Source organism: Balaenoptera physalus (genome assembly GCF_965194825.1).
Source record: "Balaenoptera physalus genome assembly, chromosome: 5".
Lineage (NCBI taxonomy): Eukaryota > Metazoa > Chordata > Mammalia > Artiodactyla > Balaenopteridae > Balaenoptera > Balaenoptera physalus.
In genome coordinates this window covers 143,798,910-143,814,178 of record NC_138884.1, presented here as the reverse complement: position 1 = coordinate 143,814,178, position 15,269 = coordinate 143,798,910, and positions in this window count along the sequence as shown.

Below are 15,269 nucleotides of genomic sequence, written 5' to 3'. Positions count from 1 at the left end.
AGAAAAAAGTCCTAAGCAAGGGAAAAGCACATGTGGGAAGGCATGAACAAGAAGAGGCCACAGAGGCAACTGAGGAAGTCGACTGTGACTATAATGAGAAAGCCCATGTCTTTAATATTGTTAAAGCAGACATTTTTCTCTTATCCAGTTCGGTTGAACTTTGTAGACTTATACACTCATTAAAGTTAATTTTTTATAAATCTAATTTCCAGTTTTCATAATGAAGCCCTTTAGAAGCCAGTCAATTATACAAAATGATATTTGGATTTAAAGAAACATAGAACAGTTTAAATATCCTCAGACATTAGTGTTTTATGTGTTTACACAAAAGTCTAGATAAATTTGACTTGATACCAGAATTCATCAGGCTTTACCTTTGTGAGCTGAAGGCAGCTTAAATGTTAGAAAACTATGGACTTACTATCCAGTTTTTTTTAATTAAAATATTGTAGGAAAACTCTTCAGGATATTGTTTTGTTCCTATTTCAATGAAGTTAAAATAAATGTGATAATACATTTCAAAAGAAATGAAAATTCTTTCAATGTCATTTTCTCAGTCTTACCCTTATGTCTTTTATTTGCAAGATATTCAAGCAGTAGGAGTAGAGCTATATTTTAGAAAGTAATAATAAGATTTTTTATTTCCCTTTTTTAAGAAAAATTCCATCCGGTGGAAACAAATAGCAGAATGAATTAAAGAAAAGTTCCTGAAAGCACAAGGACTGAAATCAGACTGTCTACCCTATTATTTGGCTAGTTCCTGAATAGGCAGTAAGGTAAGAGAGTAAGGACTGTGCCTTTGGCTAACAGGCCAATAGAGAAATCAGGTACCTTTTCTTTCTCTTTGTTGTTTTCACATACACTAGCTTTTTTTTTTTTTTTTTTTTTTTACTTTTTAAAATTAATTTTTATTGGAGGATAGTTGATTTACAATGTTTTGTTAGTTTCTGCTGTACAGCAAAGTGGATCAATTATACATATACATGCATCCACTCTTTTTTAGATTCTATTCCCATATAGGTTATTAAAGAGTACTGAATAGAGTTCCCTGTGCTATACAGTAGGTTCTTATTCGTTATCTATTATAAAATAGCAGTGTGTATATGTCAATCCCAATCTCCCAGTTTATCCCTCCTCCCTTTCCCCCTTGGTAACCATAAGTTTTTTTTCTACATCTGTGACTCTATTTCTGTTTTGTAAATAGGTTCATCTGTACCATTTTTAAAATATTCCACATATGTATAAGCGATATCATATGATATTTGTCTTTTTCTGTCTGACTTACTTCACTCAGTATGACAATCTCTATGTCCATCCATGTCACTGCAAATGGCATTATTTCATTCCTTTTTATGGCTGAGTAATATTCTATGTACCACATCTTCTTTATATATTCCTCTGTTGATGGACATTTAGTTTGCTTCCATGTCCTGGCTATTGTAAACAGAGCCTTAGGGAACGTTGGGGTGCATGTATCCTTTCAAATTATGGTATTCTCCAGATATATGCCCAGGAGTGGGATTGCTGGATCCTATGGTAGCTCTATTTTCAGTTTTTTAAGGAACCTCCGCACTGTTCTCCATAGACCTTTTCTTTTTACTTTACAAAACTTGCAGAGAGCTGAAGTAATCAGTTACCTCTCCATTTTCACTTAGCTACTGAATTCTCAACCTGTACATACACTTATTTTCAAGATCAGTATTCTGAGTTCAGATTTAATTGTATATCCTTACATTCCCCATCCTGTTACATTCTAGAATAGTGGAAAATGGCAAAATAGACTTTTGTATTAAAAAAACTTTGACATGCACAGTAATTTTCTTAGTAGAGACTGTAATTTCATTCCATACCTTTTCTATCAAGATGGTTAACAAAGTGCTTAGATTTTCTTCCAGATCTTTTAAAAATTAGATACACACAACACATCCTTTATGTTTTAACTAACCTGACTGCCATATAGCTTATCAATAAAAATAAAACTGGATATCTAACTTGTTTTTAAGTGTTTTAAACCAGCATATAATACAGAAAGAAAAAGAGACCTTTACTCTCAATTGTACTGTCAGTCTTTTGAGAAAGGACTAACTACTTAGTACTAAATAGTTCTAGCAGACCTAGATAATTTAGCTCCAGAACCTGCTTACTTAAAGGAATGTAAAAATTGTATTTGGATTTCCCCTATCTAATTACTGAGACCATAAAATTTACCAGTAGAGGATAACCTTTTAACCAAACAACTATATTGAGGCTTATAAAATCTTCTAAATATTTTCATTTATTGGTTCCCAATATAGTGCTTTCATATTTTAATAACTAATATAATCTTAATTAGATTAGGGTTTAATCTCCATTACCTGCAGATTTTATATATTCTAGTAATTCTGACTTTATTTTAATGTTATTTTCACGAAAGGCAGCATAAAGTCATGCTTGAATAGTCTTTGCTGTCCTCTGGAGTAACTCCTCCAATTTCAAATATGTTTTAGGCAAGTATAATAGGTAAAAATATCAATATATCTTTTGGATGACTCATATAGACAATAACAACAAAAAACATACCAAAAAAAATCTTAGAAAATAAATGCTGACATTTTAGGACCAATTTCATTAATCCACAACAGCTTTGAGATAACATCATGACTAAAAAACATGAGTTTTGCATAACTTTTTCACATTTAGTATAGGAGAAAAATTGTTCTGAATGATTTTTTGTCACCTATTTACCTTATGGTATTTAATTACTTAGCTTAATTTTTTCTTAGAATTTTAGGTAAATGCATAAGTTTATATAAAGTGTACAAAAACTAAATGTACAGTTTGATGAATTTATATAAATATATTCCCCTGTATCCTCACTGCTTACTTAAAGACATGGCACATCACCAGCCCGTGAAGCCTCCAAGTCAATCTGCAAAGGTAGCCACTATATTAATTTTTATCATAACGGATTCATTTTTTGTGCTTTTGAACTTCAAATAAATGCAGTCATACAGTGTATACTTTTTTTGTGTCTGTATTCTCCAGCTTAGCATAATGCCTATGAGATTCATACATTTTAGAGCTTGAGACAATGTGTGCTTTTTATTCCTACTACTATACCACTATATGAATATACCACAATTTATTTTTCCATTATACTCTTCATGGGCATTTAGGTTATTCCCAGTTTGATGCTACTGTGAATAAAAGTTCTATGTACATTCCTACCTATATCTTTTGGGGGACATAAATATTTGTTCCTGTAGGGTACATGCCTAGGAGTTGAATTGCTATTTCAAAAATGGCTGAATATCAGTAATTGCATACTTTCAACCTAATACTATCTGATTTGTACTTTTTAAATGGTATCTTTTGACTCCCTCCTGTTACCTATACAGCAATGAACTTTTTCTGTTTTCACCTATTTCTCCTCTTTTTCTCCTGTATTTTAGGTCTTTTATCTCTACTTTATCTGAACACGTATACTGTATTCTTACCTCTTTACCTCCAGCTTTCATGTTAGTCATAAGTCTACAACTGCATAGATATAAAATGCTCACCATCCATTCTTTTGCTGAAATTTCCTTAGTCATGTCTGTGTTGGATGATGCTCATACTTTAGCAGATTCCTCAAAGAGAAATTATGTTCATATGAAATTTGCTCTTTTTCCTAGGGGTCTGTCTAAAGGACTTTTTCTCTCTTTTTTTTTTCTTTCAAGTTTAATTCTGTTCTTAGTCTAAAAAAATCACTAGGGTATGTCTTGCAATTAACTATTGAAGGTCAATTTTCTCAGGTCAATTTTATCAGTATGTAGATACGAATCTTCTTTTAATTCCAGATATTTTTCTTGGATCATAGTTATAATTATTATTACTTCCCCTTTGTGTTTTTTTTTTTCCCTTTGGGATCTGCAATTCCATATGTACTTGATTTTTGCTTCTCTTCAATTTGAACTACTTTCTCTCTTGCCCTCTTAAACTCTCCCACTTTCATTATCTTAGTTTTCTTACTGTATTTTTCAGTGATCTTCATGAATTTGAGATTGAATTTATTCCTCCTTATAAATCTTATGATTTAGTCTTTATTGCTGATATAATTTTGCCTTTTTCTTTATTTATGACCCTAAAATCAGTCACTATTTTATATCTTCCTGGCTTTTGCCCATTTATGTTCTTACTTTTGAAGTTCTTTTTGGTGCCCCCTTAATATTTCTGAATGCTTGCTTAAGTTTAAGTATATTAAGTTGAGCTTGAAGTTTTCTGTTAGAGTTTTCTTCTGCCTTTTTTTAAAAGAAGAATTTACAACTGTTGAAATATTTTGGTGCTCACTTTCTGTTCTCTTTTTAATAGTTATTTGCCCAGTTTTAGATTTCTTTTTGTTGTTTCTGTTGGGAGCAGCTGTTAGTGGTTAGAAGTAGCTCACAAAACTATGAGTTCAAGAATACTCTCTTCAGTCAGTACAATAAAGTGTAATTTTGTATTTCAACATACAGCTTTTGTCCTTTGGTGGTGTTGAGGGGAGCATTTGGTATGTCTTTCATCTTTATAATTTAGTTTTGTTCCTTCAGGACTCCTTAATCTTCCCACTTTCTTCTTTGTATTCACTTCTGCATGTCCACACATTATTGCCCCTTTTCTATTTATTGATACTTCCTACTCAACCAGAAGTAATTGATATTTATGACTTCCACCTCAGTTATTATATGTGTTCAAATGTTTTCTCTTATCTCCTGTTGAGATCTATCAGGTCTCAGACTTGTTTTCAGTAGTTTACTTTTGTTGTTGTCCTCGGTTATTTTTTTATGTAGCAAAAGGAATTTTTCTTTCTGGGATGAATTTCTCTGCTTCATCACCCTTGAGTCCTATGCTCTCCTCTTCCCTTTTTTTGCATGCAGTTTCTTCAGATTCCATGTATTCTCAACTCGGAACTCTGGTATGAGCCATCTACTGGAATATCATGTTTATTTCTCTATTTATGCATAAATTGAGGTTTGTAGTAATCCTCATCTTCTGATATGTTGAACTATAAGTTATGTTTAATTTTATTTACTCTCCTTATTGATGTCATGGTTTTATGAAGAATATGCAGAGAAACTCAGTAGAAGAAAATCAAAATTATTTTAGAATGACCTAGAAGGCAAAGTCATAACATTTTTTATCAAAGCAGAACTCTCGTTCATTTTAGGAAGTTTAGAAAATATAAAACTCCATGAAAAGTGAAACCAACTATAGAGATGATTGTTGTGGATATTTTGATGCTTATACAGTATTTTATGGAAAGATGCACAAATGTACATATATACATATTCAGATATATTATTCTTAACTTGGATCATGTCATATAATTTTTTTGTATTTTTTCTCTTAATGACCTATTTTTGCACTATTCCTGTGTTTTTGTAATTTTTTTAGAATGATTTTCATAGTATTGTATCAAGTATATCGTAGACATATTACTTATCATAGATTGGTACACGTCAATATATTTGTGTACACTATCTAAAAGTAATCTTAATGTTATTATAAAACAGAATACCATGGTATGTAATGATTTATATTCAAGTTCAAAAGATAGTTTAATATTGCTTTTATGAGTTACCTATCTTGATCATTTCTAAGTTATAATTAATTAGGAATGATTTATTTTGCAAAAGATATTTTAAAATACTGTTTAAAAATCTAGGAAAAAATTTATAAAACCTCAACAATCAGCATTGGTGTAAAATTTCAAAATGGATAAACTCTGCTGAGTTGTTGGGTTCATTATACCATCTGTTCAATCTATTTTTCAAACAATCTGTTTTAATACCTTACTAAGTATGTCTCATATCCCACCCACAGTAAAGACATAGAAGATTGCTTAGTGTAAAAACGATTTTGTTACAACTTCATTAATTTAAACCCAGAATATGACAATTAGCTCAGATCTGGTAAAACTAGTCTCCTTATTAAGTAGACAGCCACTAGTGTTTACTGATTACTCTGTTTCCTTTCGCTGCTTGAAGAATTACTTTCTAATTTTCATATCATGCCTGCTACGAATCTTGTATTTTCTGCACTAAGCAATAATATCCAAGTCACATTTCTACTTTCCACATTTCATCAAAGAGGTTGTTTTGAGAAGAGCTCTGACTCTGGTACACTAGAAAATAGGATATAAGATTAAAGTTTTCCTTTTTCCACTTGAATCTGTGTCTAAGAGAGATCTCAGGTGGGGTATATCTTGAATGACTAGGGTAGGATCTCTCTCAATTTTTAATACAGATGTCTCTGATATTAGTAATTTGTCTCTTCTCTCTTTTTTCTTGGTTAGCCTGGCAAAAGTTCGGATTTCCTCACATGTTATAGCTTGCTAGCTCCTGTCATAGACCCTTGAGGAACAAAAGTTTAGAAATATGTTTTGGTGAAAACATTTTGAAATTATAAAATTTATTTTTTTATTAATTTTATTGGAGTATAGTTGCTTTACAGTGTTGTGTTAGTTTCTGCTGTACAGCAAAGTGAATCAGCTACACATATACGTATATCCCCTCTTTTTTGGATTTCCTTCCCATTTAGGTCGCCACAGGGTATTGAGTAGAGTTCCCTGTGCTATACAGTAGGTTCTCATTAGTTATCTATTTTATACATAGTAGTGTGTCTATGTCAATCCCAATCTCCCAGTTCATCGCCCCCCCTTCCCCCCTTGGTATCCATATGTTTGTTCTCTACATCTGTGTCTCTGTGAAAGTATACAATTTAAATGAGGTTAAACATTAGAGTTTATTTATTTTTCTGCCCCTTACTCTCCCCCCACCATATTTCTTTTCCATTCCCCACCATATTTCTTTTCCATTCCTTCATTTCCTATTTCTTTGTAGTTTTATTTATGCTTCCTCACCAAAGACACATTCACTCCATTTCCTAAGATGTGACTGACACTGCTTGTGCTTAAGCTCCTGTAGACCCTCCATTCCATGGGGGCTAATAATTAGTTACCTTTCCAGAGTCTAGTTTCCTCGCCACCTGTCAGATTTCTTTTCTTATGAAAGAATAAAATGCGTTCTGCTATTTTAATATCAACTCAAATATCATTGGAAGCAGCAACTTCAATAGCTTAAATACTTCTAATAGCCTAAGCCAGGGTTACCTTTTATGAGTTCAGCAAAAGAGAAACATGTACTTGTTGTGGAGTCTTATATTTTTACACCGATAGTGGGAGTGGATAGGGGATTATGGTTTCTTGCCTGTATAAGCGATTTAACAAAAAATTAAGGTGCCCATCAGTATTCATGAGTCCTCTTAGGCCAGGGTAGTGTGGGCATTACACAGATAGTGGACCTTTCATTTTAAACACTCTCTTTGGCATTTTGTAAATATATAGGTTTTATTAGGATTTCTCCTTCCCTACTCCTTCTGAGATTGGTATCTCTGTTAAGAGAAAAGCTTACCTGCCTCCACTGCTAAGAGAAGGTGTCTTTAGATCCATGGGTCTGTCCTCTTCCTGTCCTGTGGGTCTTTGGTAGTTTCCGTGGCAATACATCATATTAAATACTAGGTTCCCTGCCAACTTTCGCTGGCCAACTCTTGCTTAGCACTGCAGTCTTTCTGTGACAAGTCACAGCCTCTATTGTACTTATGGCTCAGGTCATCCCATCCCACAGCCTCCATTTAGGGTCACCTCACACTCTTACTGCAGTGAAGGACCTTCACAAGAGCAGGTCCATGGACTCTTTCTGGGTCTCCCCCAGGGAGCACACAGGAAATGCTCTATTACCTAAATTGTAGGAGCTTCGGGAAATTGTGGGCATAATGCCTGGTGGCATGTTTGTCTGTTGGGCCTGTTCCAGATTAACATATAGACACTCTAAAAGGCAGTCTCCTCACAGAATCCCAAATAGGGATAGGGAAAACATTTATTGTTTTGTTTTGTTTGAGCCACAAATTGGGTGGTTTAAACAACAGAAATGCACTTTTTTTTTTCTTTTCAAGGCTCATAAAGAGCTTTTCTTTTTCTTTTTTTAATATTTATTTATTGGGCTTTGTTGTGGCAGCGGGATCTTCCTTGAGGCATGTGGGATTTTCCATTGCGGTGCTCTTTGCAGCGAGCAGGCTCTTTGTTGCCGTGCGCATCCTTCTCTCTAGTTGTGACGTACAGGTTTTCTCTTCTCTAGTTGCGGCATGCAGTCTCCAGAGCACGTGAGCTCTGTAGTTTGCGGCACACGGGCTCTCTCATTGAAGTGTGCGAGCTCAGTAGTTGTGGTGCGGGCTTTGTTGCCCCACGGCATGTGGGATCTTAGTTCCCCAACCAGGGATTGAACCCCCATCCCCTGTATTGGAAGGAGGATTCTTTATCGCTGGACCACCAGGGAAGTCCCCAGAAATGCACTTTCTCACAGTTATGGTGGCTGAAAGTCTACCAAGTGTGAGCAAGTTTGGTTTCTCCTGAGACCTCTCTTCTTGGCTTGTAGATGATCGTTCTCTTGCTGCCTCCGGATGGTTGTAGATGGTTGTCCCTCTATGTAAGTGTACCCTTTGTCTCTTTGTGTGTCCAAATGTCCTCTTCTTATAAGGTCACCAGTGAGACTGGATCAAGGCCCACACTAATGATCTCATTTTAACTTAATTACCTCTTTAAAGACCCCATCTTCAAGTGCAATCACATTCTGAAGTTCTGGTTAGGACTTCAATACGTGAATTTTGAGGGAACACAGTTCAGCCCATAATATCAGTCTAATATCCATCTATCTATCCATTATCTATTATCTATCTATTTATCTTTATCTGCTCATTTCTCTTCTCCCTATCTCAATGGCAACATTTTGAAAAAGGACCCTATGTTTTCCTTTCACCTCCCTCCATTCTTTTTCCTCTCTTCCTGTAAGAAACACTAGATTTTTAAAAAGTTGCCTTTTTCCCCTCTTGATTTCCTGTGCCATGCTTTCCTCTTTTCAGTCACCTGGGAACATGGAGGTAGGGGATTTAAAATATACACTGAATATTATTGTATTTACATATTTCCTCTTCTTCATGGTAGAACATCAGATATAGATATAGTAAACAATCCTTATATTTATAAAATATTCTGATAAATAAATAGAAACTTTCTGAAATAATATATGAATAGTGGAAAACAAATATATTACCAATTTACAAAACATGGTGATTGCAGATATAAGTTGTAAGCAAAAAATGGTATTTTTAAACTTCTTTATGCTTTTAACATTTTTATTTATTTATTTATTTAAATTAATTTTGTTGGAGTATATTTGCTTTACAATGTTGCGTTAGTTTCTACTGTACAGCAAAGTAAATCAGCTATACGTATACATATATCCCCTCCTATTTTGGATTTCGTTATGCTTTTAACATTTTTAACTCCCCCCAAATTATTTATTTTGTAGTATGAAAAATCAGTGTAGATTATATCAAATAATTCTTCAGATCTCAAGAGGAATTGTACTTTTTCCCCTTGAGTAGATAAAAGTTCATCTTAGTCTCCTAGTTATGGTTTCCTATAGCAGTCTGTATTTTTTCCCACACCTCAATGGTATCTTTAATCATAGTTTAAAGTTTCTCATATACTGTGAATTTCAGTAATCGAGTTTGTCTCAAACACTGAATTGCGTTCTGTGAGAATATGTACAAGGAGGATTAAAAATAACAAAGAGAATCTTAAATACATAGAGCTATCAGATCTAAGTCTACCTCAGGATTTTTCATCTTTATTGTTAAGGTATTGTGCAAATGCCTCAAACTGAGTTTAGCTTATAAAGAAAAATATTCTCAACCTGTTAAAAATAAAATTAATTCAGCTCAAATGATAGCAGATTCATTTAAATAAGTGTAATTTTGACTATAATCTTAAAGAAAATAGAGTTTCAATAAGGATAAATTTTTGACTCCAGATTTATATTAACACAAACCAAAAAGACTACCCAATAAGACAGATTGAAGACACATGTTAGTTTTATACTGCAGTGACAATTTCTGTATAGAACAGTTTTACTATCATATTACCAAATATTCATGACACCTTAAATGTACCTAAATAACAAAAAATACAAAATCATAAAAATTACTTATTATTTATCTATTTCTAAAGTTTAGAGTTGTTATAACTGGGCAATGGGAATCTAATGAGTTAATAACTGTTTGACAAAAGATCACAAAGTTTTCAGCATCTTACAAATGATCAACAAAGAATAATTTGTATTATGGTATTCCATATGAAACTCTTGTTGAGATAGAAAGATAGATAATTAATAGGTAGGTAAGTAAGCAGTAGAAAGGCAGGTAGGTAAACAGACAGATGGTTAAATAGATAAATGTGGAAGAAGAAAGTGAAACAATATATTCTTTTAAAATGTTTTAGGAATTTAGTATTTAAATGTGTGAAAGGGATAGGAAGAAACAACCAGGTGCTGGTGATGTTTTTTTCTCATATTTAGACATTAGAACTGTTATAATTGAAAAGTTGAAGTATTAAAATGAGTATGGGGGCTTCCCTGGTGGCGCAGTGGTTGAGAATCTGCCTGCCAATGTAGGGGACACGGGTTTGAGCCCTGGTCTGGGAAGATCCCACATGCCGCGGAGCAGCTGGGCCCGTGAGCCACAACTACTGAGCCTGCGCGTCTGGAGCCTGTGCTCCGCAACAGGAGAGGCCGCGATAGTGAGAGGCCCGCGCACTGCGATGAGGAGTGGCCCCCGCTTGCCGCAACTAGAGAAAGCCCTCACGCAGAAACGAAGACCCAGCACAGCCAAAAATAAACAAATAAATTTAAAATGAGTATGTAAGGACTATAATTGTTCATAATAGCAATTACAGAGACCTTATTTCTCAAGTCTTTAGTTCTGCTGAGGATGCTTTTTCTCAAGTAATTGTTTTACAGTAATGTGACGGATAGATATCCATTTATAAATGACCATTTTCCCATGAATGTGTCATTCCTTTTTTCATTGAACAACCAATAGTTTCCCAATGAAACAGAACTTCCTTATTAGTGAAATGGATAGGTTTGATATTTTCTCATGCAATATCTAACATCCATTTAAAAAAAGGCTAGGAAGGAATGTTCACCTTTCCTTTGGAGTGATAACATAGATTGTCACTGGCAAGCATACGCTCTCAGGGCTTCCTGAAATATTGATTGGAGTAATGGATTCTGTTGATGTGTCATTTTCCCAGAAGATACATTAGAGATTTGAAGAATGAAACTGACGAATCTCTACACGTTGTTCTGGAGGCTACTGATAGGACTTACTACAAAAAGGAAGACAAACTTCAGAGGGGTCTAGAGGGCTTCCAAATAATTTTGTTAAAACAGCGACTTTGGCAATCGAATGGCGTCTTCAGAAACCTGGGAAGTCTTTTGGTTACTGCCTCTTTCACTTTCAAGCTAAATCTAACAATTCACTCTTGCTTATCTCTTTCTTCCCATCTTTATATTATATGGTTCTACATGCCCAGCTTGAGGGTTATTTCTCCTCTTCACCTATTAAACAAACCTACTTTTCCTTCTCTCTTAAATATGTGATTAAAAATTTGGTGGTGTTGTTTTATTAAGACTTTATTTTTTAGATAAAATAAAATTTGTGTACTAGGTTCACAAATTGAGAGGAAGGTACAGAGATTTCCTATATACCCCTGGCCTCCACACATGCACAGCCTCCCCCGGTTATCAACATCCCCCATCAGAGAGGTACATTTGTTAAAATCGGTGAACCTACATCGATACATCACAATTACTCAAAGTCCATAATTTATATTATGGTTCACTCTTGATGCTGTAAATTCTATAGGTCTGGAGAAATGTATAATGACATGCATTCATCATTACGGTATGATACAGAGTGTTTTCACTGTCCTGAAATTCTCTCTGCTCCATCAATTCATTCCTCCCTCCCACACACCCACCAGCAACCCCTGATCTTTTTAATGTCCACATTGTTTTGCCTTTTCCGGAATATTATAGAGTTGGAATTATACAGTTCATAGCCTTTTAAGATTGGCTCCTTTCCCTTAGTAATATGCGTTTAAGGTTCCTCCATGTCTTTTCATGGCTTGATAGTGCATTTCTTTTTAGCGCTGAAGAGTATTTCATTGTCTGGATGTACCACAATTTGTTTATTTATTCACCTAATGAAGGACATCTTCGTTACTTCCATGTCTTTTCATGGCTTAATAGTGCATTTCTTTTTAGCGCTGAATAGTATTCCATTGTCTGGATGTACCACAGTTTACTTACTTACTCGCCTAATGAAGGACATCTTCGTTACTTCAAACTTTTGACAATTATGAATAAAGCTACTATAAACATCCATGTGCAGGTTTTTTTGTTTGGACATAATAAGTTTTCAGATCTTTTGGGTAAAATACCAAGAAACATGATTGTTGAATCATACAGTAAGAGTACATTTACTTTTGTAAGAAACCACCAAACTCTCTTTACAAGTGTCTGCACCGCTTTGCGTTGCCATCAGCAGTGATCAGAGTTCATGCTGCTCCACATCACCACCAGCATTTGGGATTGTCAGTGTTTTGGATTTTGATTATTCTAATAGGTTTGTAGGGCTATCTCGTTTTAAGTTTCATTTCCCTGATGACATGATGTGGAGCATCTTTTGTATGCTTATTTGCCATCTGTGTATCTTTTTTTGGTGAGGTATGTGAAGGTCTTTGGCCCATTTGTTAAATCAGGTTGTTTGTTTCTTGCTGTTGAGGCTTAAGAGTTCTTTGTATATTTTGGATAATAGTCCTTTGTCAGATGTGGTTTTTGCAAATATTTTCTCCCAGTCTATGTCTTCTCGTTCTCTTGATATTGTCTTTCACAGAACAGAAGTTTGTAAATTTAATTAAATCCAATTTGTAAGTTATTTCTTTCATGGATCATGCCTTTTGTGTTGTATCTAAAAAGTCTTTGCCATACCCAGGGTAATCTAGGTTTTCTCCTATGTTATCTTCTAGGAGTTTTATAGTTTTGGGTTTCACACCTACATCTCTAATCCATTTTGAGTTAATTTTTGTGAAGGATGTGAGCTCTGTGTCTAAACTCATTTTTTTTTTTTTTTCTGCTTGTGGATGTCCAATTGCTCCAGCACCATTTCTTGAAGAGACTGTCTTTGCTCCATAGTATTGCTTTTACTCCTTTGTCAAAAATCAGTCGACTATATTTATATGTCTCCTTCTAGGCTCTCTATTCTGTTCCACTGATCAATTTTCTATTCTTTCACTGATTCCATGCTTTCTTGATTACTGTAGTTGTATAGTAAGTCTTGAAGTCAGGCAGTGTCAGTCTTCCAACTTTGTTCTTCTTCAGTATTTTCTTGGCTATTTTAGTTCTTTTGACTCTCCATATAAACCATAGAATCAGTTTGTCCATATCCAAACAATAACTTGCTAGTATTTTGACTAAGATTGCATTAAATTTGTAGACCAAGATAGGGAAAACTGACATCTTAATAATATTGACAATTTTGTTTTCCTACACACGACCATGAATTATCTCTCCATTTATTTAGTTTTTCTTTCATTTTGTTCATCAGTGTTTTATAGTTTTCCTTATATAGAGCTTGTACACATTTTGTTAGATTTATACCTATTTCACTTTTTTAGTACTAGTGTAAATGGTATAGTGTTTTTAATTTCAAATTCTACTTCTTCATTGCTGATATATAATTGTATAAAAGTAATTGATTTGTATATATTAATTTTGTATTCTCCAACTTTGCTATAATCACTTATTAGTTTTGTCAGTTCTTTCAGATTTTTGACACAGATAATCATGTCATCTACAAACAGAGATAATTATATCTCTTCCTTCCCAATCCATATACCTTTTACCTCCTTTTCTTGTTTTACTGCACTAGCTAGAACTTCTAGTACAGTACTGAAAAAGAGTGATGAGAGGAGACATCCTTGCCTTGTTCTGACCTTAATGGGAAAACTTCAAGTTTCTCACCATTCAGTTTGATGTTAGCTGTAGAATTTTTACAGATATTCTTTATCAAGTTAAGAATGTTTGGCTCTAGTCCTGGTTTACTGAGAGTTTTTATCGTAAGTGGTGGCTGGATTTTATCAAATACTTTTTCTGCATCTATAGATATGATCATGTGATTTTGCTTTTTTAGCCTATTGATGGATTACATTAACTCATTTTTGAATGCTCAACCTGCCTTGCTTAACAGGAATAAATCCCACTTGGTTGTAGTGTATAATTCTTTTTGTACATTGTTGCATTCAACTTGCTAATATTTTGTTGAGGATTTTTGCATCTATGCTCATGAGAGATTTTGGCCTATAGTTTTCTTTTCTTGTAATGTCTTTGCTTGGTTTTAGTATTAGGGTGAAGCTGGCCACATAGAATGAGTTAGGAAGCATTTCCTCTGCTTCCATCCTCTGATAAACCTTGTAAATAACTAGTACCATTTATTCCTTAGAGATTTGGTATAATTCACCAGTGAACCCACCTGGGCCTGATGCTTCCTGTTCTGGAAGGTTATTAATTGTCGATTCAATTTATTTAATAAGTATAGGGCTATTAAGATTATCTATTTCTCTTTTGTGTGATTTTTGGTAAATTATGCATTTAAAGGATCTGACCCATTTAATCTAGGTTATCAAATTTGTGAGCATGGAATTGTTTATAGTATTCCTTCATTATCCTTTTAATGTCCATAGAGTCTGTAGTGATGCTACTTCTTTCATTTCTGATATTAGTAATTTGTGACTTGTCTTTTTTCCTCAACTAGGCTAAAGATTTATCAATTTATTTTATCTTTTCAAAGAAACAGCTTTTGGTTTTGTTGATCTAATCTATTTAGTTCTTGTTTTAAATTCCATTGATTTCTGCTCTAATTCTTACTATTTCTTTTCTTCTGCCTACTTTGGATTTTGTTTTCTATTCTCTTTTTAGGTTCTTCCTATGGAAACTTATATTACTGATTTTAAATCTTTCTTCTTTTATAGTATATGCATTTGATGCTATAAAATCCCTCTAAGTACTGCTTTTGCTGCATCCCACAATTTTTCATAAGTTGTTTTTTAATTTTAATTTAGGAAAAAATGATTTAAAATTTGTCTCCAGATTTCTTCTTTGACTCATGTGTTATTAAGAAGTGTGTTGTTTAATCTCCACATATTTTGGGATTTTCCATTTATCTTTCTATCATTGACTTCCAGTTAAATTTCATTGTTATCTGAGAATAGACATTATATTATTTCTCTTCTTTTAAAATTTTAAGGTGTGTTTAGACCAGGAATATGGTCCCTACTGGGGAATGTTCCATGTGAGTTTGAAAAGAATGTGTAT